This window comes from Panthera tigris, chromosome C2, assembly GCF_018350195.1.
Source record: "Panthera tigris isolate Pti1 chromosome C2, P.tigris_Pti1_mat1.1, whole genome shotgun sequence".
Taxonomy (NCBI): domain Eukaryota; kingdom Metazoa; phylum Chordata; class Mammalia; order Carnivora; family Felidae; genus Panthera; species Panthera tigris.
The window spans coordinates 89889891-89917077 of NC_056668.1; the positions used below are offsets into that span (position 1 = coordinate 89889891).

Below are 27187 nucleotides of genomic sequence, written 5' to 3' on the forward strand. Positions count from 1 at the left end.
GAGTAAAATGAACACTGGGGTAGCAGGCAGTGAAAATGGATTTTAACCTTGACTCTGTCATAGTGACAGAGTCTGTTATGTACCTGCAAAACTGCTTCTCCAGGCCTTGGTTCACTTACTATATGAGGGTTGATGCAAGAGTAACTTATATAATGCAAAACAAATGACTTATTTATGCTTAAAGCATTATAGCTATTGACAATGGTATAAAGAATATTGGGAAAAATATAACCTTTCTTAAATATTTGTACTTACTTTTAATGTGAATAGATAATTTAGGAAAGAGAAATACTGATTCTTTTAAAGCCTGATTTGAACAGAATGTCAAACTTGTTTAGAAATTCCTTTATTAATTATTAAATAACATCATAAATACTTCATTTCTAAAATGTTAAACTCTTCCTCAAAAAAATCCTTATATTAGAAGCCATGGAACTATGTTAAATATATATTAGCAGCCAATTCCATATACACACAATCATACTGTTTGCATTTCAGGACAGTAGAAGACATTTTGCAGAATTAATGGAGTTAGGTATTTCTAAATAATAAAAATGCATGAATCATATCACAAACTACCATGAATATTTCATTCTTTTCTTCTAAACAAAAACAATGAATTGAATTTAAAACTGTTGATGAAAAATAAGTGTTGGGTGGGCAAGTCAAAACTTGCAAAGCTGTCTCACTCGAAATTATTGTAGCCTTTAACTACCAAGCATTTTACCAATTTACAATAACATTGTGATTACTTATCTATGAATCTTAACTTTATGATCATTTCCTTACAGGAAATCTAACAATTCAGACTTTGCATATGAAAATGAAACTAATGTTTGACTCCTAATTTCAGATTGTAGGAGGAATAAAATCACACATTGTGTTTGAATTGCTTTCCTATTAAATAACGGCAACTACTAGAGCATTTAGATTAGGATAACAGATTCAGGGACTTTATTAATTACCTCACGAGCTAGAGTTATGGACAAGGTTATGCTGCAGTAATAAATTAATGCCAAAAATCTCAGTAGTTTAACATAACATTGGTCACTGGGGTTTCTACCCACCATGATCATTTGGGACTTGAGGGTACATTGGAATCCACCATAGGAAACACTGTTTCTTGTGGCAGCTGAGGTGAACTACTGGAGGATCATTCACTGAGCTTAAGTGCTGTGGCTCAGAACTGCTTTACTCCATAGCACATCAGTTAGAACTAGTCCCAATACCCCCAACTAACTAAAAATGGCCTGTGAATATGAAAAAGCACATGGACATATGATAAATGGTTGTACCAGGCAGACCAGCTATGTTAATCATCAGCTATGCCCATGTTAGATAACTTTCAACAAATTGCATGACCTCTATTCAAGTTCCAACATGATCATGGATGACTAGAATATATATGTCTTTTTTAAAAAAGTTAAATGAAACAATTTACACAATGCTTATCTTTGTACATAATATTATTTTAGCATTTTGGGGAGATGTAATATGTTTTTTGCCAGATGTTAAAAATATTTATTTATTTATTCATTCATTCATTCATTCATTCTTTATTTATTTATTTTTATTTTTAATTTAAATTTAAATTAAAAAATAAAACAAAATTGAAATTAATTGAATTAAATTAAATTAAATTAAAAATAAATGTTGCATAAAAATGTTTCCATAAAAGGAAAAAATAAAATAAAATGTTAAAGATAGATAATAATAGCTATAGTATATATTTTTCTACTTTTACAATTACAAATTGATGATAAAGAAAGGACTCCTTTTTTGCTTTCATATGGGTGACCCTGAGTCAATATAGGTTTTGAACTGTGTGAGAGCCCAGTAACTTTAATAATGTAACTTTATTAAAGACCATTGTTTTCTATGCTGTTCTCTCGGAAATCAGCATTGTAGTTAACATAATGACTTTTCAGCAAATGTGTGTCAAACTTAAAAGATTTGTATCTTATAACATGATTAAGAAATGTCACTGATTTTATAAAGTAAGTATAGCAGACACTAATACAGGTATCTATAGTATCTATAAAACTGTACTAGAAAAATAATTAGCATCTTTGACCTGACGCTTTCCTGCTGGGACTAAAGACCAATGGTACTTTTTCCTTTATTAAAGTTAGTAGGCTCTCACATAGTTCAAAACCCATATTGACTCTTGGGTCACCTGTAGGAGAGCAAAAAAGAAGTTCTTGGTTTACCACCTCTTTACATTTTATTTCCCACCTTCCCTGTGATTTCCTGCTTTTAAACTTTGACTTCATCACAGCGAGAAAGAGACAGGGACTATAATTTCATGTTTTATGTATTGTTTTTATGTAGATTACATGAGACAAAAGGTGTATTTCACTATTGCTTTGCATATTAATGGCAAAAATATAACTTACTGATCTCAAATGAACTGTCAATCAACATGGAGAAAGGAAAAATTTAAGTCAAAACTTTTAACTAGCTTTTACGTATTTATAACATAAATGATTTGAAAATGACCTATAAATATTGGTTTTATTTTTTAACTATAACTTCTGATCTAGGCGTAATGCAGTTTTATATGTATTCTTAGCCCCCAAAAAGCAGCATTTCCCTAGGTATTCAAATCATGCCTTATTGCAATATTCTGTATGCTTCATCAATATGACAATCACTTCTCCTGAAAAAAATGCATACATATAATATAACCTTAAAAAAGTAAACTTCTGTGAATGTTTATTTCTGTATAATGAAAGACACTAGGGTAATGTTGAATACGGTATCTTAGCTTCCTAGAGATAAGTGCATATTGAAATTGCATTTGAAATAGATTTAAAAATAAGTGCTAACCCTTATTTTTTAATACTAAAAGCCTTGTCTTCCTGATGGCAAATACGAATGAAACATTTTATTCCATAATACTTCTCATAACTCTAATCATCCTGGTTTTGTCTGCAACAGAATACAGGAGAAACAATAATCTCATTGAAGTATTACCCAGTTGAATACCATAAACTAAAAATAAATTTTATGAGAAAGGGAAAAAATTAGGGCCAATAGGTTATGGATGATTTGGGTAAGTTCTTCTGTCTATGTGGGATACATGCTAACTTCTGAGCTCATTTCTCACTAATTTTAAGACTGACTGGCAGAGATGGTTGTCTTTTGTGAATAAATGAAAATTCTTTAAATCCACCAGTAACATTAAATCATAGCCTGATTAAGACATATAATTTAATCACTCTTAAACTTCTTTCATTAATTTTAAGCCCTGCAATCATTATCTAGTAAACCACATTGCAGAACTGAAAAAAAAAGATTCTTTGAATGATGACTCAAAGTATGATTCTGATAGCATTTGTCTAATCACTTACCATTATTGAAATGAAGTTGATTTAATTGAACCTGTAAAAGAGATTGCATTTTCTAATCATACCTCATCTGTGGATGCTTATTATTCAAAGGAAGCCATATGTATTTTCAAGCACCCTTAATTAAAGTAATGCATATAATCTTAGATATCATTTTCCCTTGGTAGTTATTTTAAAGTGATTCTGGTCTTCACATCACTTTTTTATGTAATTTTTTTATTCTATGCACCACATAGTCAATATTTTCTTTTTAGCACTGAGGAAACAGAAATTTGAAAATAATTCATTACCACCTACAATGGTAATCACTTGACTAATATCTTAATGTATTAGAGGTAAACATAAAAATTTCACATTAGGGTGGAATATTGTGTAGGCACATAAATCCATAGAAACATCAAGAATAATTCTGAGCTATATTCATTCTTGAACAACAAAACAAAATCATGGGATAATTTTCCCTGATCACTCCATAGTTATCAAGTCTTTTAGAGAGTACAATTATACAAAGAACACATGTATACTTCAAAAGAATGGTGAAGGTACGGAAGAATATATATGTTTGTATTTCACTATTTTATGTATATGCGTATGTATACATATATGTTTATAAACATATACACATATAATATATATATATAATAGAAACCACTTGGTCATGTCACAGAGATATTTATAGATAACATAAAATTTGTCACACAGCTAGGGACTTCATTATCTTAGAAATAAGCAGATTTAATATCGTTAATAATTCTTTCTTTTAATATTTTTTAATGTTTATTTTTGAGAGACAAAGAGAGAGAAACAGGGCACAAGCCAGGGAAGGACAGAGAGAGAGGGAGACACAGAATCTGTAGCAGGCTCCAGGCTCTGAGCTGTCAGCAGAAAGCCTGATATGGGGCTCGAACCCAGTAACCATGAGATCATTACCCAAGCGAAAGTCAGATGCTTAATTGACTGAGCCACCCAGGCACCCCTAATGTCACCAGTTATTCTTGATCACCAGTGTCTATATGGCCTTTTCTCCTGCTCAACATCATACTATCGTCTTTTCCAAAATGATTATCTAAATACTAAATATTAAATAAATAATATTACCTTGACCACCCTACTTCATTCTTCCTCACTTTTACCTACTTTGTAATAAAAATATTTAGAAGGAAATATCTTAACTCTCTAACACCTTGCCTATAAGTATATCTACCATGAATTCATATTTTTCTATTTCACTATTATTTAACATAAGCAAAGGGTATCATTCTGAAAATAAACCTTCTATCTATTTCCTATATTCCTTCCACTTCTGCTTTACCAGTGATTTCTGTCATTTTTTCACCTCTGTCTGGATCTTCAACATCTCTTCCTACTGGATCTTTTCTATTACTATTCAGACATGTTCAGGTCTGTCTCAACTTAAGGGAAAAAGAAAAAACAAGCAATAATTTATTCGTCCTTCACCTATTCCTAGTATGCCAAAATTCTTGAAAGCTATTATACTTACAACCTTTATTTCCTCACTTCACACTTACTCCTTTCCTCACTGTAGCAGACTTCCAACCTTACTGTTTGCACCATTTTCGTCAAGGTCACTATTGACTTTGCTTTGATAAATCCTATGGCTCTTTAGGGAGCTTTTGGTACAATACACCACCTTGAAACAGATTTTTCTTGGCTTCTGTGGCTGCTAACTTTGGACTTACCTTTTACTTCTTAAATTATCTTCCTCAATTCTTTTTGCTGAGGTCTTTTTTTTACTTCTTTCAAATGTTAATATTCTCCAGACAATTTCACTAGGTAATTTCATTTACTATCATACTTCAAATCATATACAAAGAAAATAATTGCCAAGTCTATTATCTCCAACTCAAAGCTTGTTCTTGAGGTTCAGATGAGTATATATAACTGCCTAGCGGATATATCCACTGTAGACGTCATAGGCACTTTAACCAACATGTCAGGAACTAACTTATCATTTTACTGTATAACTTTTATTTAAGGAATATCTCCATTTGCTAAAGTTCTCAGTTCACTTAACTAGGATACCATACAATGACTCAAACTCCAGCTCTGGAATATCTAAAAATACAATTTATGAATATGGTTTATTGTATGTAAAGAGCATAAAATGCAAAGATACTTGTGTTAGTTCAACTACACACACACACACACACACGTGTGCGCACGTGCACACATAATATATTCATTTCTGGAAACTACTTGCTTTGATGGCAAAATAATCATTAGCTAAACATATTCAGGAATGTACTATATTGATGGTAAAATATCATTCTGAGGAGAATTATCTGTAGTACTAACCATGTTCAAGGGATCTCAGAGTATAGAAAAAAGAAGTCCAGTGGTTCTTCTAGGCCTGGTAGTGATTTTGATCCTACCACCTTGGATGAAGAGAGTCACAGCAAGAACCCAAGCTTTTGTCAATGTTGTATTTGACTACAAATACAACATTGTATAAAAGCTCCAAATAAGACATTTTAAAGTATAACAGTTGCTACTTTAGAGAAAATGCTACTTTATTTGGGGGGAAGAGGAAAGAGGCACTGTACATTAATAGTTTTCCTCTGATATCTCCTCATATCAGATGTCTGCTCCTGTTCTATAACTCCAGTCATATATTCCTTCTCTTCCAATTTTTTTTAATTCTCTGGGCAGAAGAAAGCTGAAAGAATAATAAAGCTCTTTTAGAGAGCCATAAACCCACTGTCTCTTTATTTTTGGTTCTGGTCCTAAAGAGCCTTAGAGGAGAAAACGCACTAAGGAAGGACTATAAAAAATTTTAGTAAGAGTTTTTAATCAATACACACCAAATCTGTTTCTCCTTTTATTTTTTCTTATCTCACTTCATGTTACCACCATCTACACAGTTGTTAAAGCAAAAAGCCTGGAAATAACTTTTGACTCTATATTGTCCATCATTCTTACAATAAGGCACAGATGTTGGCCTGTTTTGTTTATTGTTATCTCCCCAGAACATCAAAGAGTGAATGGTATAAGTAGACATGAAATAAATACTTTTAAATAAGTCCAATTAATTAGTATTTCTTGAACCTGGCCATTTCTCTTAATTTCTTCTGCCATTAGTCTAAATCAAGCCACAATCATTAATCTGGACAATAGCCTCTACTTTTGAACTGGTCTCCCTAAACCCTATCTTGTCACTCACAAATCCATGCTTCATATGGCAGTAGAATGACATTTTCAAAATGAAGTTGAATATTATTTCCGTATTGCTTTAAACTCTTCAGGACTTTCCTTTGTTCTTAGGATAATGTCTAAACTTTTAATGTGCCTTTATATGTCTTCTTATTCCTCTAGCATTATCTCTTGAACTCTTTACGTCTTGATGTCTACTCCTAGTCACATTGAACTTCTTTTATTGTCTTAATACACTATCTCTCATCTTCAGTATCTATCTATAACCTTGCCCTTGCCTGGAATACATTTTTCCTCCACTTCCTCACTTTACTAAATTATTTCATGGTACCCTTTGACACTATTATTTTCAAGAAGACTTTTCCTGAAAACTGTGCTGTGTTTTTCTTTAAGCTTACATTTTTTCCCTCAAAGCATCCATCATGCTTATTACAGTTTTTAATTTACTGTATATCTTATAAATGTAATTGTAAGATTCATATGGACAAGGACAAGATCTGCTTTGTACACTGTATATCCCCTGAACTTTAGCATTTCAGTGAAGTGTCTGCAACTAGGAAGAATTAAATAGTGATTGAATAAATACATTATTTTATTTAATCCCTGTAAAGCCACTATGAATGTGGGTACTTCTCCCCAGTTACATATGAAGAAAGTAAGAGTCAGAGAGGCCAAGGAAATTGTCAACGTTTGTCAGTCACTTGCTCTGTGGTGTTCAAGTCGTTTAAATATTTCTGATACTTAGTTTCATCATCTATGCAATACGATAATAAATCTTACTCAAGATAAATGACACAGAGTGAGATGAAAAAACTAAATGTCTAGAACAGGGATGGGCAAACTATGACCCACAGTTAAATATAGCTTACTGCCTGTTTTTATAAGGACCATGACTAAGAATGGCTTTTAAATAGCTAAAAAAAAAAAAAAAAAAAAAAAAGAAGGGCACTATATCATAATATATAATAATCATATGACATTCTTAATTCTCTGTATATAACCTTTCACTGGAGGACAGTCACATCCATTCACTTATATATTGTCTGCCTCTGTGCCAGCAGAGTTTAGTAGTTGCAATAGATACTACGTGGTTTACAAAGCCAAAATATTTACTCTCTGGCCTTGATCTAGAAAATGTCTGTAAACATTCAATAAATGTACTTATAATTTTTAGTGATGATTTTAATGATAAAAATAGTCACAAATGACTTCCTAGTCTAAGTGATTTATAGTTTATCTACCAGCAAATTTTCGGGCTAATAAAAAAATTACAATGACAAGTTTCTTTGTTATTATTCCAACTAATACATTACATCAGAGTCAAGTATTCAAATTTTTTTGCCTTCATCAAGATAAACCACTTACAAATATAGAAAATTGCATATGATTCTCTAAAAATGGGACTCAGTTTTTTTAACTTCCCTCACTTTCCATCTTTGTATAAATAATATCTATCACAGATACTCCTCCATGTTCAGGGTCCTGAAGAAAAATAGCTAAACACTGAAGAGTTAACCTGAGTATTCAAGATTTGTGAAGAAACCTGAACTAGACTCTAACAGGTATTGAAGCCCTCTTCCTTCAATGTTGAATAGTCTCTAACATAATGGATTCCAGCCTAGAAGCTTGAATTTATTAATTACTCTGATGAAGTATAAATGTGTGCTATAAGTTTAGCTTGGTCAACAATGGTAATTTTTAAATGTTTAGCTATTTGAGATTCTGGGATCAAATCTGATCATTGGGAACACTGATCCTGTGGGAAATATGGAGTAATGGGTGTTGGGTACACTCACAAAGCAAGTATAATTAGAGCAGGCAAATGAAGCTCCTGAAAACCAGAGATTTTATATCCCATTTGTTATGCATTGTATTTCTTCCTGTTCACTCATTATTTCTTCATGCTGCCTCATGACTTATTTTGTCACTCATATGTTCCCTTGACCTCTCATTCTTTCTGTAAATTTGGAATCCAAAAACTATTCAAAATGCAAGGTTATTTATATGATTGAATTGAAAATGCCCTGATACTCTCTTTGCCTAAGTATGTCTTTTCTTAATAACATTATTTTAAAACCTGATGGAGGCATCGGTGTTTTTAGATCACTGATTGGCTTTGTTTTGACCTTAATGTTGAATTCTTTCAGGAGGAATAGAGCTGGATAAGTAGATGGGATGATTTTGGCTTGGGCCAAACAGACCAAGAATCTAAACTTAGCTTGCCACTTCACTGGCTGCATGACCTCGGACAAGTTTCTTATACCTCAACTTCAGAGTCTTCATTAGTAAAAAGTATATAATAATACCTAACTTAAAGAACTCTTGTGAGCATTCAAATCATATAACATACAAAAAATCTAGCGTTGTCCCTGAATCACAGTAGATAATTAATCAGTTTATTTCCTTTCTTCCCTTTCTCCTCATTTCCAGTTGCCTAGGGTGGGAAAAGCGCTAAGATATACTCAAGACAATATTTCATGAGAAAATCAAATATTGGGTCACTCTGTCAAAGTAAAATGTACTCTGTCAAAGAGTTCCTTTCAATACATATTTGATCAGACACCAATATATAATGTCTTGCATGTAAATGAGCAATATAATGCTTTGATTAAGAAAAAAAATGTGATTAATGAAATTCTAAGTATATAATGCAGTAGAAAGAGTGCAGGGTAGGAGCTGGGAGAAGATCTGGCCTTCAGTTTGGACGCTGCTGTTTATTTTCCACGTCATTTATGCTCAATGGGCCTTGTTTAGTTTTTCTAATTTTTAAATTTTTTCTAAATTGTTTTCATCATGACAAGTGTACTCCTTAATCCCCATCACCTATTTCACCCATCCTCCTCTCCCCTCTGGTAACCATCAGTTTGTTCTCTAAAGAGTCCATTTTTTGGTTTATCTCTTTTTTCCCCCTTTGCTCATTTATTTCTTAAATTCTACATATGAGTGAGGTCATATGGGAGTTGCCTTTCTCTGACTGAGCTATTCCACTTAGCATTGTATTCTCTAGCTCCATCCACATTGTTCCAAGTGACAAGATTTCATTCGTTTTTATGCCTGAATAATATTCCATTATAAATGTATACGTATATATATGTATACACACACATATAGAATATTCCATTATGTATGGAATGTATATACATACAAACACACACACACACACACACACACACACACACACACACACATACACCTCTCTTCTGCTTTACCTATTTATCTATCCATGGACACTTGGGCTGCCCATTTTTATCTTCTGAAAAATTAGGACAAAATCAGCCCTCCAGGTCTGGCAGATTGATGTGACATCCTTCCATGATTCCCACCCTTTCCGCCTTTCCAGCCTTTCTCCTGCTGCTCCTTTTCTCCAGCTACACCAGACACAGTTCTCCAGGTTACTCAGGTTTGTAAGCAAATGCTTCTGAAAAATTTACTTCCTGTCTGTGAAACATGTTTCCATCCCAGGCTTTGATCCCTCTTTCATATATAAGCCAGATTTTAGCACTAACACTCTCAGGTAGAGTTGCTCCTTCTTTGTTCACTCCCACAGCCATTTATGCCTAATATTCTCACATGTTTCAGTATGGCTAAATAGAATTATTAGTTACCCATGTGGTCCAGCTTTCAGGACCAGATTCTAGAGCTCATTCAATATCTAGCAGAGTATTAGCATACAAATCTCTGTTCAAATAAGACAGGGAGGAATGCAAGCATGCTTAGTAATATTTAAAGTCATTAAAATATACCAATTCTAAAATCTTGGTGAAACTAATGTATAGATCAGTGCAAAGGAAATGCTTGCCTGAGGAGATTTTGTATAGTCTGTGAGAAGTTAGGACACATTTGGGATTTAGATGAAGGAAGAACAGAGGCAGGACAGAGTAAAGCAATTTAGAGAGCAATGAAAAAAAAAAAAAACAACTTTACATATCTGCCTGGTACATATTCTTTTTTAATTGTACTGGTAAAAGATTATCTGTGAAAAATATTATTTTAAGCCTATTCATATGTCATAAAGATAAGTTAAATGTCTCCAGGAAGAGAAGTTTACTCAGTAGTACCATTGTAAGCATGGCATAGAAATCGCTGTTATTAGAATTCATAGAATTAGGAATGAACTTTACAGATTATATCTTTCAGGACCTTTCAAATGTTTGCAACTAACGACAGAGAACAGAGGAAACCCTTCCTCCCACAGTTTAAAGCCCCACTTTTAAATAATAATAGCTAATATTTAAGGAGTATTTAGTTTACTGTAAGTGCTGTGTTAAGTCTTTTCCATTATATTATTTCAATCCTCACAACTCTATGAGTCAAAATGATCCTATCTCCATTTTGTAGAAGGAGAGAGAGAAGGGCAGAGGTAGAATATTTTACTAAGTCACACAGCTAATATAACACATATTAGAGTCATAATTCAAGCACAGATAATTTGGTTTGAAGTCAGTGCTCTTACACTCCATACCAGTGGAATCCCCCAGAGGTCTTGTTAAAGCACAAATTGCTGGCCTCACACCTAGTGTCTTAGATTCAGTCTGGGATTGAATTGGATTATTTGCATCTCTAAACAGTTCCCTGGTGATGCTGATCTTGCTGGTTCTCAGACCCTTGGAGACCCTTGAGACTACTGATCTATTCTAACTCACCTCTGTGAAATCCTTGTTTGTTTGTTTAAGAATCTCATGTAGCCTGATTTCCAGATTTCATATTGCGAGGGGAAGAGGGGACACAAATCATACTGTTTAGGAAAATGGGCTTTGGAGACAGATGTCAAGGACAAATTCCCATTTTTCCCATTCTTAACTCACTACCTCTGTGACCTAGGGTAATTATTTACTTGCTCTAGACCTCAGTTTCCACATCTACAAAATGGGTATAATTTCACCTACTTCATAAGATAACTGTGTAGAAACAGTGAAAGAATATATGTGTATAGTAAGCATGAGTGCCCGGAAAGCATTTTTAAAAATGGATCCCTTGTTATGATGTAACACTCTTGGCATACAACTTATGACCCGGAAGTGATTTGCTTGAAATCAACCACATGATTAGGGGCTAAAACTGGAGTGGGACACTTAGACAGCCCTACAGAAAATGCATTTAGAAAAGGAAGAGAATAAAGGCAGTTTTTTTTTTTTCATAGAGCCAGTACTCATCAAAATCATTTTCTTTCTTAAACCAAGAATCCAAAATGATTTAGTTTTATTTTTCAGTTTTAATAGGATCAGAATCACGTTCGTGTCCTGAACTTGTAAAGGAAACTCAAGAATCAACTAAGTATTTAGACCAACCCATGTCATAATACTCCCTATGAATGAGCACATTTTAAGAAAAATAATATAAAAATAAAATGTATTCAGCACATCAAGTAGAGGTATGAAAAGAAAAGAAAACATTAACAGGTTGATGTATTTAGCTCTCAGTTAACAATTCAGGTTAAATAACAAGGAAAGGAAGGTACTTAAAGAAAACATTAATTACAGTACATGTGTTGGGAACTGTCCAGTTTCTCCTTAGACTAGTAAAAGATAACAAAGCTGTCAGACTTTATAGCACCCTGGGGGAATTTTTAGACAGTTTGATGGACCTCCTGAAGTATTTGATAATTACTTGGGTATACAGGAACTTTAATGATTCACTTGTAAAAGAAATTTCCTTTTGGTGTGCCTGGGTGTCTCAGTCCATGAAGTGTCCAACTTTGGCTCCGGTCATGACCTCATGACTGGGTGGGGCTCTGCACTAAACAGTGCAGAGACTGCTTTGGATTCTCTGTCCCTCCTCTCTCCCTGCCCCTCCCCCACTCTTTGTGTCTCAATAATAAATAAATATTAAAAAAAAGAAATGTCCTTTTACATCAAAAATCTATTCATGAGCTGAGGAAACAAGAGTTTAAGAATGCTATATATTTAGAGCTATATATAAGAGGAATGCTGTGACTTCCAGCATATTTGACAGAGTATTATCCTAACCCTAGATTAGGTCTCCAATGGAATATTTTTCTAAACTTTCAAAAGACATGCCAATTGTGGGACTATATTATTCATTTATTTTTATTTTTTTAAGTTTATTTATTTATTTTGAGAGAGAGTGCATGCACATGAGGGGGGAGGGGAAGAGAGAGAGGGAGAGGAAGAGACAGAATCCTAAGCAGGCTCCAAGCTGGCAGTGCAGAACCTGATGCGGGGCTCCACCCCACAAACTGTGAGATCATAACCTGAGCCAAAATCAAGAGTCTGATGCTTAACCGACTGAGCCACCAAGGTGTCCTGGGAATAAAATTTAATTAAAAAGATTTATACAGGAGATAAAACACAGCAAATATATTCCACAAGATATTCTGTAGAATTCCCATCCTCTTCTAGTTAGGAGAAACACCTCACATCCACTTATATTTTGTTTTCTTTTCTCCACTGTGTTCCTCTTCAGGTTTAAATATACTATCTAAGGATCTACTCTTCTGGCCCATACCAAAGACTATCTTCTAAGGAATTTTTTGTTGACCATTTTATTCATAATATGTATTTAGCATGTAGGGCTGGTTCGTTAGATACTTGAAATAGAAATGAAGTTGCTGCTTTTCTTAAATTCAAACTTTGACCACTGAGAAAAGTTTAGTTCTTAGCAGCTTTGGATTTTAACATTAGAAACATTTTGAAAACTACTATCATGATCTTTCATGGGCTGGAGGACAAATTCTATTATGTGTCTTACAATAAGCTGTAAGTGAGATGCAAAGGTCACATTTATCTGACATTTTTAATATAGCACTATTTTTTTTTCTTTTTATTCAAGTACCCTGCTATTCTGTATTTTTGTGAGCAATGACTGTTTTAGGCTCTTTTTTTCCCTGCTTTCCATAAAGTCTAGTACACCTTAGACATAGTAGTTCCTCTCTAAAGATATTTTTATTGAGTTATTTGGTAACAAAAGTAAAATCAACACTTTTAAGAGAATTTACTTTGAAGGAAACCCTTAAAGTAACTCAATCTTCCAAATTCTTCAGTGAGAATTCCTTTTTAAAGGTATATGGGTAGATTGTCATTTTTGAATAATGGTGTCCTTTGTGCTTTGTGACCCACAGAGAAGAAACACCAAAACTTTGACTCCAGACCACTATAAACTACTGTTAGAACAGAATTACAAGATTAGCTTTGTATTTCTTTTCTCTAGTGCAGTTTTATAAGACCATTTATTATCTTGTTAAATGTTAGAACTAGCATGTTTGACATATTCATAATTTATTTTCTCAAGGAAAAGAACCTCAGAGGAAACTGTAAATAAATATTGGAGATTTGGAGGGTCTAATAAATTTAGCTGAATACATTAGCTCTCATGGCAGCTAAAGTCCATTATTCAGGAAATTGAAATTTGGATAAATTAGTGTGGTATTCATCTAGTTTTAAAAATAGAAGCATATAATAAAATTGAAACAAAGAGATGGAAAAATTGAATGTATAGCTAATATTACCTAAATGTGGAAGTCATGAAATTACAATAATCCCATCATGTTAACCACATTTCTGAAAATATGAAATGCAAACAGAGACACTATTCACAAGAAACACTGGGCTTCAGAATATTTTTTTTCTTTTTCTACAAACACAGTCATGATATTAACATTACCCCTTGTGACTTACAGTTACATTGCAACTTCATTCTGCCCCATATGTCTAGCATGGCAGAATCATAGTCAATTAGTCAGTTGGTACCCTTTTTCCTATGTTTACAAGTGAAATTTTTCCATGGAATGCATGATATTTCTGATAAACACATAGGTGAAATCATCTGCTTATTACATGTGCACATGGACCATCAGAGACTGAATATACAATGACACAATGACAAGACTATATATATATATATATATATATATATATATATATATATATAATAGAACATTGGTCCACAACCTGCCACAAATCCAGAAAGCCAAACTACAACTTCTGTAGCAAACAGCCCCCAAACAGCCCCCACTTCCAACATGAGTTATTGCCCCCACTTCCAACATGAGAACTCCCAGAAAAAGTCACATATGGTTGACTAACATATACAGGATGCCCACTTCTAGCTAGCACACCTCCAGCATCCCTATGCCTGTGGCTTCCAATCAGGGCATACCTGAAGCTTTCCACACTTTCCTACTTCTCTGCCTTTGAGCCTCTGCCAAAGGCAAGTGATGGTGGGTGGCTCCCTTGCTGTAGCAAGTTCTGAATAAATAGCCTTTGCTTGTTTTCATTTGGGTTGTCTTCATTGATTTCCACCATGGTAGCAATTCACAAACAATATTGCTTAGCCTGGAGCACACTAAAGCCCTCACAAAGTCTCTTGTCTCATGTTCCTTTTTTGCCTTTCTACTGTCACCAAGCAACACATTACTGCTTGTTAAACAATATAGCTAACACCATAACTGAAGGCTCGATAGCTAAGGCATTGCTTTTACATACTTTCTCAAGATAAATATGCATTTCATATAAAAAGTTGAAAGAATTTTAATCCACCACAATTGGATTAAGAACAAACACAAACAAGAGTGAGTTTAGAAAGGATGCTGACACAGATGAGAGATTATTTTATACCATTTGTAATAATTTCTTGGTCTAAAGAGTTAGGAAAGTTGATGAGATTTTTAAGGTTGTTTTAAAAACCTATGATTCCATGCTTTCTTTTCATACTTTCTTACAGTCTCCTGTAAGCAATTGTAGGTGATAAAATTTCTGACTTTTAAAATGTCATATATAATGCCAATCTCACATTCTTTTCAAAGAGCAACCTAACCTAAGAGCAACCCTAACCCTAAGATCTTTAATATTTATCTGATTCTTCCATGAGTTTTGGAACAGTTCATTACCTTTATTAGAACAGCTTTGAATAACTCTTTTCCTAAAGGAAAATTTCTGTCTTCTGGTTAAATTTTCTTCAGTGGACTTTTCCTCTGAATTTATAAGATTTTAGTACCTTAAATCTCATTCATGGAAGTTTCTTGAGCCTTTTCTGAACTCATATCCTATCTGACTGAAGACAGTATTGATATTTCTCAATGTGTTCTAATCAACTGCCTCAGTTGAAGCTGGGGAAAACTTATTTAGCTTTTTTTAAAAGCCAGGCTTATTTTTACACACAACTTAGGTTTGAATAAACATAACTAATAGGTGATATTTATAATAAAGCAAAGCCTTTACAGACACCATCACTTCTCCTCTCAAGACAGCAATGGAGTACATAACTGATTACAAATGAAGGAAAACAAATCTTTTTGAAGGCAGAAAACTGATATGATAAATTTTATGTCTAAAATCAAAATCCCAAAATACAACTTGGAAATCATAAAAGTTTACTATCTCTGATATTCTAATTCGACAATAGAAAATGCCCTCAGACATTGTGCCAAGTCTTTGAATCTCCTGTTCTCTGACATTACAAGTCCAACATTGTTTAAAATGTCTTGAAACTAAGAATTAAAGGATTTGGCATTTATCAATTATTTAAAAGAACCTATTACAATAATGACTATGCTAAGAAAAAATCCTATGATATGCATTATAGCATATAAAAATATGTTTCTGTCATTCAGTGGCACTCAATAAATATACTGATTTGCGTGTGTGTGTGTGTGTGTGTGTGTGTGTGTGTGTGTAGCTCCAGAAAGGGCAAAGAGTGGATGTGTAATAAATACTTGTTGAATAGGATTTATTTGTGTTAGACCAAAGCTTAGAAGACCAAATCTTCTAGCAGATAATTTATAGGAGAAGTGAATTTCTAGCTTTTCAAGTGGACATGGAAGATAGAAGGCTAGTGGGGCAGGAGAACCTTACAGAATCTCAATGAAAGACTCTAGATATATTCTTAAGTGTAGAGCTAATGTTCTATGTTGTTCCTAAATAAAGATTAAGGGGCACCTGGATGGCTCAGTCAGTTGGGCGACTGAATTCTGCTCAGGTCATGATCTCGCAGTTCTTGAGTTGGAGCCCTGGGTCAGGCTCTGTGCTGATAGCTCAGAGCCTGGAGCCTGATGCAGATTGCGCGCCTTCCTCTTTCTCTGCCCTTTCCCGACTCACTCTCTCTCTATCAAAAATAAATAAACATTAAACAACTTTTTAAAAAGATTAAGAGCTACTGAATATGTTTCATGTATATTACTGACCAGGGCAGAGAACTACTAGAGAAACGGCTTCTTTACTCTTGCTTCCTTATTGCCTGTCATCTCTATAGGTAATAGAAAAAACACCAAAACTCAATGCAATGCTTTATGTTAACACTTAGTGTCTTCAATGTTGTTTTGGTGCATACTCTAATTTTTTGAATTTTGTTACTCATGGATTCAAATCAGATCTTTCTGGCAAATTTGCACAGCTGGAGCCTGGACAGTTGACTGCAATATTCCTTTCTTGAACTAATCCTGGTTTTTAATCACATAATTGAAAAAATATAAACAGAAATCGAAAATTTAAAGAAAAATTGTACTTTGGGGGAGACCTTATACAGTAGTTCTCTATAGAACACTATGTAGCTCCCGGAATTTCAAACTTTAGAGTCTAACAGTTGAGAGTTTGGGCTTCATGTGTTATTATACATATCTGAACAGCTGTCAGATCATTTTATGTGTGCTTAGTACTCTCCCTAGCATTTTGATTTCTACCTTGCTGCAGAACTGTAAATATGTATTTGAAATAATATTTGAATTAATGGAAATCTCATGCTTTATTATCTTTGAGACCAAATATCATTTGACCAAATTCTCTGTTCTCAAGAAGATTATTAAGTAGAGGTTCTCATATTCATGTGGGTAAATGGTTATAATGTTTGTATTTTAAACAACTGTAATTCATGGAACATGTCACAAAATACTTCAAAAGTCCTTATATTTTAATTTTTAAGGAATTTTTCTATACTATATAATATTAGAAAGGCTGACTCTACTTAATTCTTAAACTATGTAAAAATCTTATTCCTCATTCTGGGTAACCAGTCTTCAGAATCAATTTTCCTCCATTCTATTGTCATCAAATTTTGCTTGTACTGCCTTGGCTTATTCATCAGTGAGATTTGCTGTCATCTTTTTCTACTTCCGTTGAAAAAGTTGGCCTTAAGACGTTATGATTTACAGAATTATGAGATTAGAACGGTAGGCAGATTAGCTTTAGACTCAAATCTTACTTCCAATTCCAGAGTTATCCCATAATTCTAACTCAGTTTCTACATCTGAGAAACAAAATAACACACGTTCACAGGCAGTGTGTTGCACAGCTTTAACGCTAGTGCATTGTGTGTAGTTGTTCAACTACAACACAATGTCTTGCAAACCGTCTCCAAAAGCCATAGTATGAAAAGAAGATTCTCTATCTGCTCCTCTAAGGCAAGGGAGGAATCCTACCTATTAGCATTCTACTGCCCCTGCATTCCAAATGAACAAGCCCAAGAGAGCAGGCACAGCTACAAACTACTGAGTCCTAGTTTGAGCCTCGTGTAAGATCTAAAGACGGAGGCGTCCTGGCTGATTCTGGCTTCAGATTGACTGACACATCCAAAGTGCTTCTGGACAGGGTAGGATCCATTAGTGAGGAGGCTACCTCGTTTAAAGACTATCTCAAGCTGTAATCTGGCCCTCGCCAACACACCTTTTCAATTTTAATATCATCCCCTATTTTTCCCTCTTTATGCTCCTTACAGGCTGGTGAAACCACCCATTTTTGTCTCCCACAAACCCATCCCATGTATTCACATCTGGCTTTTTTTCATTGTGTCCTCTACCTGGAGTGACAATTACCTCAACTGTTCTCTAAATCTTTTCTTTTAAGCCCTTGCTAATCCTTACTTCCAAATGATCCTCCAAGCTGGGAGGAAAAACAAAGTAACAAAAAAAGACTTCCTTCCCTGGAGTCCCTTTTATTTATTTATATAATTTTTCATAACCATGACTCATTCCTCATTATATTGTAGGTTTTGTGTGTGTGCCTCCGCTCCCTTCAAGGATACTAACTTTGCCAACCTGTCTGACTCACTTTTATCTGCACAGCATCTGACAAAGTGCTTTCATTCTGCTAGATGCTCAGTCAAACCTATTAAATAAATGTTTTGGGATAAGAAATGTTCCCTGGGAACACTATGGATCAGACTGGTTTTCTGAAAATTTGGAGATGAATCTGAATATTTGTTACTTTTGCTATAAAAAATGACCAAACTAGGGGCACTTGAGTGGCTCAGTCAGTTAAGCGACTGGCTTCAGCTCACCTCATGATCTCAAGGTTCATGGGTTCGAGCCCCACATCGGGCTCTGTACTGACAGCTCACAGCCTGGAGCCTGCTTCAGATTCTGTGTCTTCCTCATTCTCTGTCCCTCCCCAGCTCACACTCTCTCTCTCTGTCTCTCAAAAAATAAACATTAAAAAAAATTTTTTTAATGACCAAACTAGAAAAAGTTCCACTATATTCTACTTCCAGAGGCAGACTTCAGATTTTACAAATATAAAGATCAGAGAATAACAACTGTAGTGTCGTTTATTTTCTATTGTGTAGAGTTAGTGAAATGGCCAGTGATTACCTTCATCTATCTTTGATTTTCTTTAAAGTGTGACATTATATTACCATTTTAATTTCAATAGGGACCACTGAGCTAATTATTACTAATACAACATATCAGCATCAATGGAGTATGGAGTATCAGATATTATTAAGTTTGATTATTGCAAGTTTGAAAGATATATAGCTGTTTATTCCTCTAAGGGAACTCTAAAAATATCTCCTGTGTGTTTAAATCTATTTTGGGAAGTATTATGCCATACTAAGGGGACATTAAAAAATATTTTATCCATCTGTTTTCAGTACTGTTGCTAAAAAGATGGTGTGTGTTCATTACAGTAGCTTTGATACTAAAGGAACAAATAGCACTAATTGCACCTGCACCGATTAAAAGAGATGATAGCTATGCCTGCTAACACTTGGCATATGCTACTACGCTAAGAATGCGGTGCATTTTTCAACAAGTATTCTTTTAAACATCACTATGAAAATCACTACAACAGATGTTGGAAAGTAAACTTCAACAACAAAATTACAATGTGGAGTCTACAATTTGAGAGTATTTTGATGGAAGGAGTGGGAAAATAAAAAAGTCCCTATTCAAAACCTGAAGGGATCTTGTTGGAAACCATGCTTTATGTATAATTGAGAAAAATCACTCTAGATAAAATTGCAAGTGTGTATTGTACAAAAAAGCTCAATTATACCAGAGATTGGATTTTTTGGGGGGCATCTATTCGGATCTCACCAAAAACACATCAAATTAGGCAATGCAAACACCCCAAGCCCCAGAAAGTCTAACAGCAATGAAGTTGAAACTGCTCATTAACAGCAGAGTATTGAATCTAATTTTATGTTTACCAATTACATTGATGAAAGTCTCCAAAAGCTTTACTGCCACACTACTGGGAAAGATGTGTCATTGGATTAAATCATTTATTACCTGAACCTCTGTATTTATCAGATTTTTAAAAATCTGATAGGTGAAATGGAGTATTTAAAGGGGACTTATTCTTTTTATTAAATACTGACAAAGGTCAAAGAACTCAAAGATGATATCAAAAGGAATCCCTGAAGTCAGGATTTTACTTTTTGTTTTTCATATGGCCATCTCACAGAGGTGTCTTAAAAGTTTTTTTTCCCCATCTCTCTTCAATATTAATTCCTTCCTAAGCTCCAAGAAACCACAATAGCATATAAAATAGACACATTGAGACAAAGTGAATAGTATTGAAGTTCCTAAACAATTCACTGACTGTGAATGCCCACTAAAATTCATTCTTCCTAGGCAACAACAATGATGAAACATTACGGTCTGTATACTGGATTCCTCTACCACTGTTCAGTCAGTATGTTTATGCCAAGGTTCACCAGTGCTCTCAAGAACATGCTTTCTATGTACTGTTTTATTCACTTTTTGATTTATTTTCTGACTTCTTAGATATGCTTTAATTACTATAAATAACATAGTTTCCCTATTAAAAAAAGAACTGATATTTTTTTAAAAAAGGAATTAGATAAACTGTGCAAGTGGATTAACTTGTAACTTTATATTGGGTCATGTTTGCTGTGTCTGCTGGAACAAGTGAAAACTCATGGAATATGAACTAAAGCTAAAGGGATTGTTATTTATTCATGGCAGACTTAGTTGAATTTCATTTCTTCCAAATATATTTCTTATAGTTTTTGTAATTGTGACAAAACCCTATATAAAATTTATTTCTCAGTAGTAATGTTTTTGCACTGCATGTATTTGTCTTTGTAGCATCAGATATTTTCTCTAAAAGCAGAATTACCTGATTAAAATACTGGTTGTTATAACACACATAATAAATCATTGATATTATAGCCTACCAAAATAGTTGGAATTTTTGAAGAAGTTTATGTCATGGGCAGAAGATTCAGTTTTATAAAAAGATACAGAGGGGTGCCTGGGTGGCTCAGTTGGTTAAGCATCTGACTCCTGATTTTGGCTCAGGTCATGATCTCACAGTTAGTGAGTTCAAGCCCTGCCTGGGCTCTGCACTGTTAGTGCTTCGGATTCTCTCTTTCCCTTGCTCTGCCCTTCCCCTGCTAGTGTTCAATCAATCTCTCTCTCTCTCTCTCTCAAAATAAATGAATAAACCTTAAAACAAAGATACAGAGAGAAATGGTAATATATTATATATATATATATATATATATATATATTATATTATATATATATAGTAATATACTTATCTAGTGTAATTAATAAAACATATCATTTCATGAGCTTAAGAAAATAAATAAGTATCCTATTAATTTAACATGTTTTACTCAAAATTATAATAGTGACTGCTGTATTTACTATACATTTTAGTTAGACAATAGGCTTAGTTTTACAGTTTACTTTTGAATATGTTATACACACTAAAGTAAATTTTAAAAATGCAGAGGGGTAAAAGGTAAAAAAGAAGATTACATAAAGTTACCCATCTTTCATTTTCATATTTACCTTAGTTTCTTTATTCAAAACATAGTTATAAACATGTTTTGTATATAATATTGTGTATATTTCAATATAAAATTTCATTTACCTCTGTAGATTTGTAATTTAATTGGAAATAGATATCTAAATCAACAGATTGTAAATAATTGAACATCTTTCATTTTGGCAGTTCATCACAAAAGATAAAGTATTAAAAATAGAATCAAATGCCAAGAATTAATTGCCAATAACCATTCATATTCCTCTAGTATCTTTTCCTATTCAGTACTGACTCGACAACTATTATTGGGGAATATGCAGGCATTGTATATACTAATCTAACATCTGGCTTTGATTTAACATTTCTAATACTTTCCCATTGTTTAATTTTCCATGTCCATTTTCCCTTAATTTTAATCTCATTTTTTTACATTGTGTATATTTTTATATCTCACTTTTATTACTTCTGGTATAAGGTAGGGAATAAATGCATACATAGGCTTTTCCTTTTGTGTTATTTTCTCGATTTGGTGTTAAATATGTAAACCCCAAGGGGGCAATAAAAATTATTTCAGTGACTATGCTTCTAAGGACCTGTTAATCTGTTAACTTGATTTCAAAATGTGTTGCTAATCCAAGCTATAACAGATTTTCTGAATCCTATTTTCATAAACACAAGACTCTAAGGAGCTGTTTTATTTGGGGGAGCTGGAGTGATTGTTTTTCTTTGCTTTTGTTTTTGAATTCCAGTCTAACGCAACATAAATAAATCATTTATATATTTATTTTTGAATAAGTGGATATTTCTTCCAGAATTGGTTCCATTTCCTATCCCTTTAAGGTTTGCCTGTCTTTCAATATCAAGAATGTATCCACGAACCTCTACACTGAATCCTACGAAGCAAGAGCAAGTCATCTTTAAATTACCTTTTCTTCTTAAAACACAAATATCTATTAAGATCACCAGTGAAATGGAGAATAATGTGTTAAGAAACTAGAGAAATTTAGATGAAAATTATTTCATCTAATTATTTAGATGAAAAAAATTTAGGTGAAAAATAAAATTATTTTTAAAAATAATTTAAAAAAGGAAATGTTTCAAACTTTTTTGTAAAAAAATCCTTCCACTTTGCAGAGAATCTTTGTTTTTTTTTTTTTATATCAGATCTTAATATTTCCATTTTAAATGGAACTATCTACCATGAAAGTTAAACATGGCAATGCATCTTATCAGTCCTTTTCTCTAATATATACTTCAGTAAGGCTGTGTATTGAGTACAACATGTTTCAAGGAATGGAACCCCCACCCTTGGCCATGATGTAGTAAAGAATTTAATTTTACCTAAAGGGAGGTCGAGCATTTCCCCACAAGTTCTGGTAGGTAATATCTAAATTCCTAGAGTGTTGTGCCTTATAGAAGTGTCTTTGTTTGTCATTGTATCTTGGGTCATACCAGATGATCTAACAAGGTAAGTTAGCATGGAGTTTTAAGTCTATGGGATCAGCTTAACCACCTTAGCTAACTATGTCTACACGATGGAGCCTCAATAAAATCTCTGGACATGTAGGCTCAAGTGAGCTTCCTTGGCTAGCAATAAGATATTCTATGAATATCCTCACATATTATTGCTGTGAAAAGTAACACTCTCCATGATTCCAGTGGAAGAGGACAATGGAAGCTCCACACTTGGAAATGTCCTGGACTCTGCTCCATGGCTCTATTCCCTTGGCTGATTTTATTTTATTTTTTTAAATGTTTTATTTTTTATTTTGAGAGACAGAGAGAGAGAGAGAGAGAGAGAGGGAGAATTCCAAGCAGACAGCAGGCTCCACACTGCCAGTGCAGATTCTGACAAGGGGCTTAATCTCACAAACTGAGAGATCATGACCTGAGGTGAGATCAAGAGTAGGTCACTTAACCACTGAGCCACCCAAGAGAACCCACTTGGCTGATTTTAATCTACATCTTTTCACTGTGATAAACTAACTGTGAGTAATACGACTTTCAGTGAGTTCAGTGAGTCTTCTACTGAATTACTAAACATGAGATTGATGGGGACCCCCAAGCATGTAATTAGTATTAGAGATGGGGGAATCTTGGGAGCCCCAAGCTTGTAATTGGTGTTAAAAGTGAGAGGGATCTTTTGGACTGCTCCCCAAGTTTGTATTCTCCCAAAAAACTGATTTAAACAAGATTTTATTAGCACATATTAACAAAAAACTCAGAAATAAAGGTAATTTCAGATTTATTTTGTTCTCATAGTTCAATGATGGACTTGCCAAAGACTTGCCCCCCTCCCGCCCCCACCATATTTCCATTTTCTCTCCAATTTATCAGCTTCATCCTAAGCCTGAGTTTTTCTCACGACTGCAGGTTGGCTGAAAACGTCCTAATACCAATCCCGAAAGAAGGAAAGTTTTTTCTCTCCCCCACATTGGATTCCTAACTGCAAATAAAAATCTACTTTCTATGAAAATAAAAATCACTATGACCAGGATAAGCACTAGTTTAGACCAATTAGATGTGTAGCTAAAATAAATTGTGAAATGAGTCTCATGGAAACCTCAGAATTGTCACACAACGGGTGCAGGCTACAATTAATTTATGAGAGATGACCATAATGTCCACTATAGAATCCCATTATTTTATCACCTTATGGACAAAGGTAGTTAGCTTTTATTATAGTAAACTTTCTCTTCCAGGTAGAAGCTCTCTGTCATTTAAGATTTGATTCAGAATGACTTATAGCTTTAAGAGACTTAACAAATATGAAAACCAAGGAAATCCTATATGAATATAGCAAATTAAGTCACAATTAATAAGTTCTGGAAATAAATGAAATGCAACCATAAGGAAAACCAAACAAGCAAAAAAACAAAAAGCTATAAACATCTTAAAGAAAAATCCTAGAAACATAAGATTTCAGATTCTAGAATTTCTTAAAAGGGCTTCCAAACCTGAGATCAGGCAAAAAAAAAAAAAAAAAAAAAAAAAAAATGAGAAGTAGGAAGAAGAGTAAAAGACCTCAACAGTGGATGGATCTAGATGGTATTATGCTACATCAAATAAGACTGAAAAGGGCAAATATGATATGATTTCACTCATATGTGGAATCAAAAAAAAAAAGAAAAGAAAAGAAAAAAAAATGAAAAACAAACAAAAAAAAGCAGAATCAGACCCATAGATACGAGAACAAACTGAAGGTTGCCTGGTTAGGGGGGATGGGCAAAATGGGTGAAGGAGAGTAAGGGGTTATAGAATAGGCTTCCAGTTATGGAATTAATGTCATGGGAATCAAAGTATAGCATAGGCCTTATAGTCAGTGATATTATAATAGCATTGTATGATGACAGATGGTGGCCACACTTGTGGTGAGCCTAAAGAACTTGCATCACTATGTTGTACACCTGAAATTCATGTAACAGTGTGTGTCAACTACAATCAAATGATTTTTTTTTTAAGTAGCAGCAAAAGTTAATTCCTAAAGGTGAGGGGTTTGCCTTGAAATGTACAAGCTTTGCCTTTTAAATAGAAATTTTCAGGAATGACGAACTGTTTCAGAGTATACATAAAAAAGAAAAACTTCTTAATCACTCTTATGATGTCAGTTAAAATGGACCTTAAACCTTAAAAAAATGATGCTATTAAAATGCAAGCCACTCTAATTTATGAATGTTATTGTAAAAATCCTAAGTAGCATATTAGCTATAATATGCTACATACTATCATGTAGGATACACTAGAGGTATTCACAATAAAACCAGGAATAGGTAAAAGTGTTTAGTATTGCACTATTATTTTTATATTTCCTGTAGGCATTAGCCTACACCTAGGAAAAAGGTAAGTTAGTGATATAAAAATTGACAAGCAAAAGGAAAATAGATATTATGTTTTTAAACTTAGAAAACTTAACATCAGTTGCAAATATTAAAGAAGATAAGAATTTCAGTTAACACCTTTAGTTACCAAATTAATAGTTTCATAAGATATGACACATTTTAGAGATGGAAATTATACACATATACATACACATATATATATAGATAACAACTAACCATAACATATAATGAAAACAGTGACTATAAAAAAGGAAATAAATACCTAGGGATAAATTTAATAAGAATGTACAATATCTAGATGAAGAAAATTTTGAAATAGTATAAAAAGATACAAAGAAGACTTGAACACAATGGAAGATATACCATGTTGTTGGTGGGGAAAAGATTACCATAGCAAAGGCATCCTTTCAATGTTAAGTAAAAACAGATTTCACATGATACCAGTAAAGCTAACAAAAGATTGTTCTGTTTTTGCTTTTATTTGACTAGATATACTGACTTGCAAATTAAAAAATGAAAGGAAATTAGCCAAAAAAATACTGAAAAAGGAAGGCAATATAGACTGGTTCCTTTTGCTTGATATTAAAAACTATTGTGATAATTAAATAATTAATAATCAATAATTATAATGTTAAGTAGAAGAGAATTCCAAATTTAAAACTTGCCATATTCTTAGACACACACAAGTAATAATTTATTCAATGATAAAATAGTATCTTAACCCATTGCTATGTCCTACACTTTAAATAGCAAAATCAGCAAGTCTTTTTTCTACTCTACAGTATTCTTTTCTCTAGACAAGTAAAGATTTCTAAATATGGTAGCATTTGTAGAAAAACATGGAAATTAGGAGAGAAAGAGAAATATTTCCAAGACACTGGAGTAAGTCTGAAGTGTGGCCCAGTAAGCTAAATTGAAAATCTCCCCATGAAAACGGCATTCTTTGTTGGAGCAGAAAAAGAAATACAGATATTTCTGTAAGTGTACAGACTTCGTTCTGTAAGGTACTGCTAACATTCAGATAAAAATAATGCTTATTTTATGAGTCCGTATCTCTGCCCAGTTCGTATTATGGGTTAGGGTATGCAAAGTTATGTAGCTATAAAAGTCTTAGCCATCTCAGGACCTCACGTGTGTTTTCTTTTCTTTTTTTTTTCCATTTCACATTTTCAACAAGTTGAAATATCCAGCCTCTCCGTTTGGTGTTTGCCTCAGAATTATTAGATCATTTCCCCTCAAGATCTATCATCTTTATCTGCAACAACGGGTATGAAGAAAGGCCATGTTAAAATCCCCATACTATAAAAGAAACAACACTAAAAGCAAATAAATTCTTGGGATTCACTCATTGAAAGATTTCATAAGGTAGATACTTTCCAAACAAACTGCATGATTTGAATCCAGAGTATGTATATTTACCCCCTTCACACTGCTTACCTATTTATTCTGAATTGTAGTTGAGAAAGGGGAATTGTTATCACAGTGGTATGAGTTTTGAAGTCATTTCGGCTTCAGTACCAGTCCTGTGACATAATCTATGTGCAAAATATGGGCAAGTACCTTAACTCTTCTGACCCTCAATTTCCTGATTTGTTTGTGGATAGTATTTATTACAGAATTGTTTTAAAGACTGCATAAATAATGTATATAAAATGTGTAATTAATAGCCATAAGTCAATAAATGCAATTATTACAAAGTGATCCAAACACAAGTATAAAGGCATATTTCACAGGCAACTTGTGGATCAATTATAGGCCTTTCCAAATATAAGAGTTAGGATTTTGAAAAATTACTAACATAGGAGAACTGACAGTGGAGGTATTTAAGACCTGATAGAGACAAGAGAGTTTGAGGGCTTTGATA

The 27187-nt window shown here is 33.6% G+C and overlaps 1 protein-coding gene across 18 annotated transcripts in view; it reads right to left on the bottom strand.

The window, feature by feature from the left end:
• The window catches only part of NAALADL2 (N-acetylated alpha-linked acidic dipeptidase like 2), a 1331477-nt gene that overhangs the window by 82305 nt on the left and 1221985 nt on the right, over nt 1-27187 (bottom strand). The gene's annotated exons all lie outside the window — the stretch shown is intronic.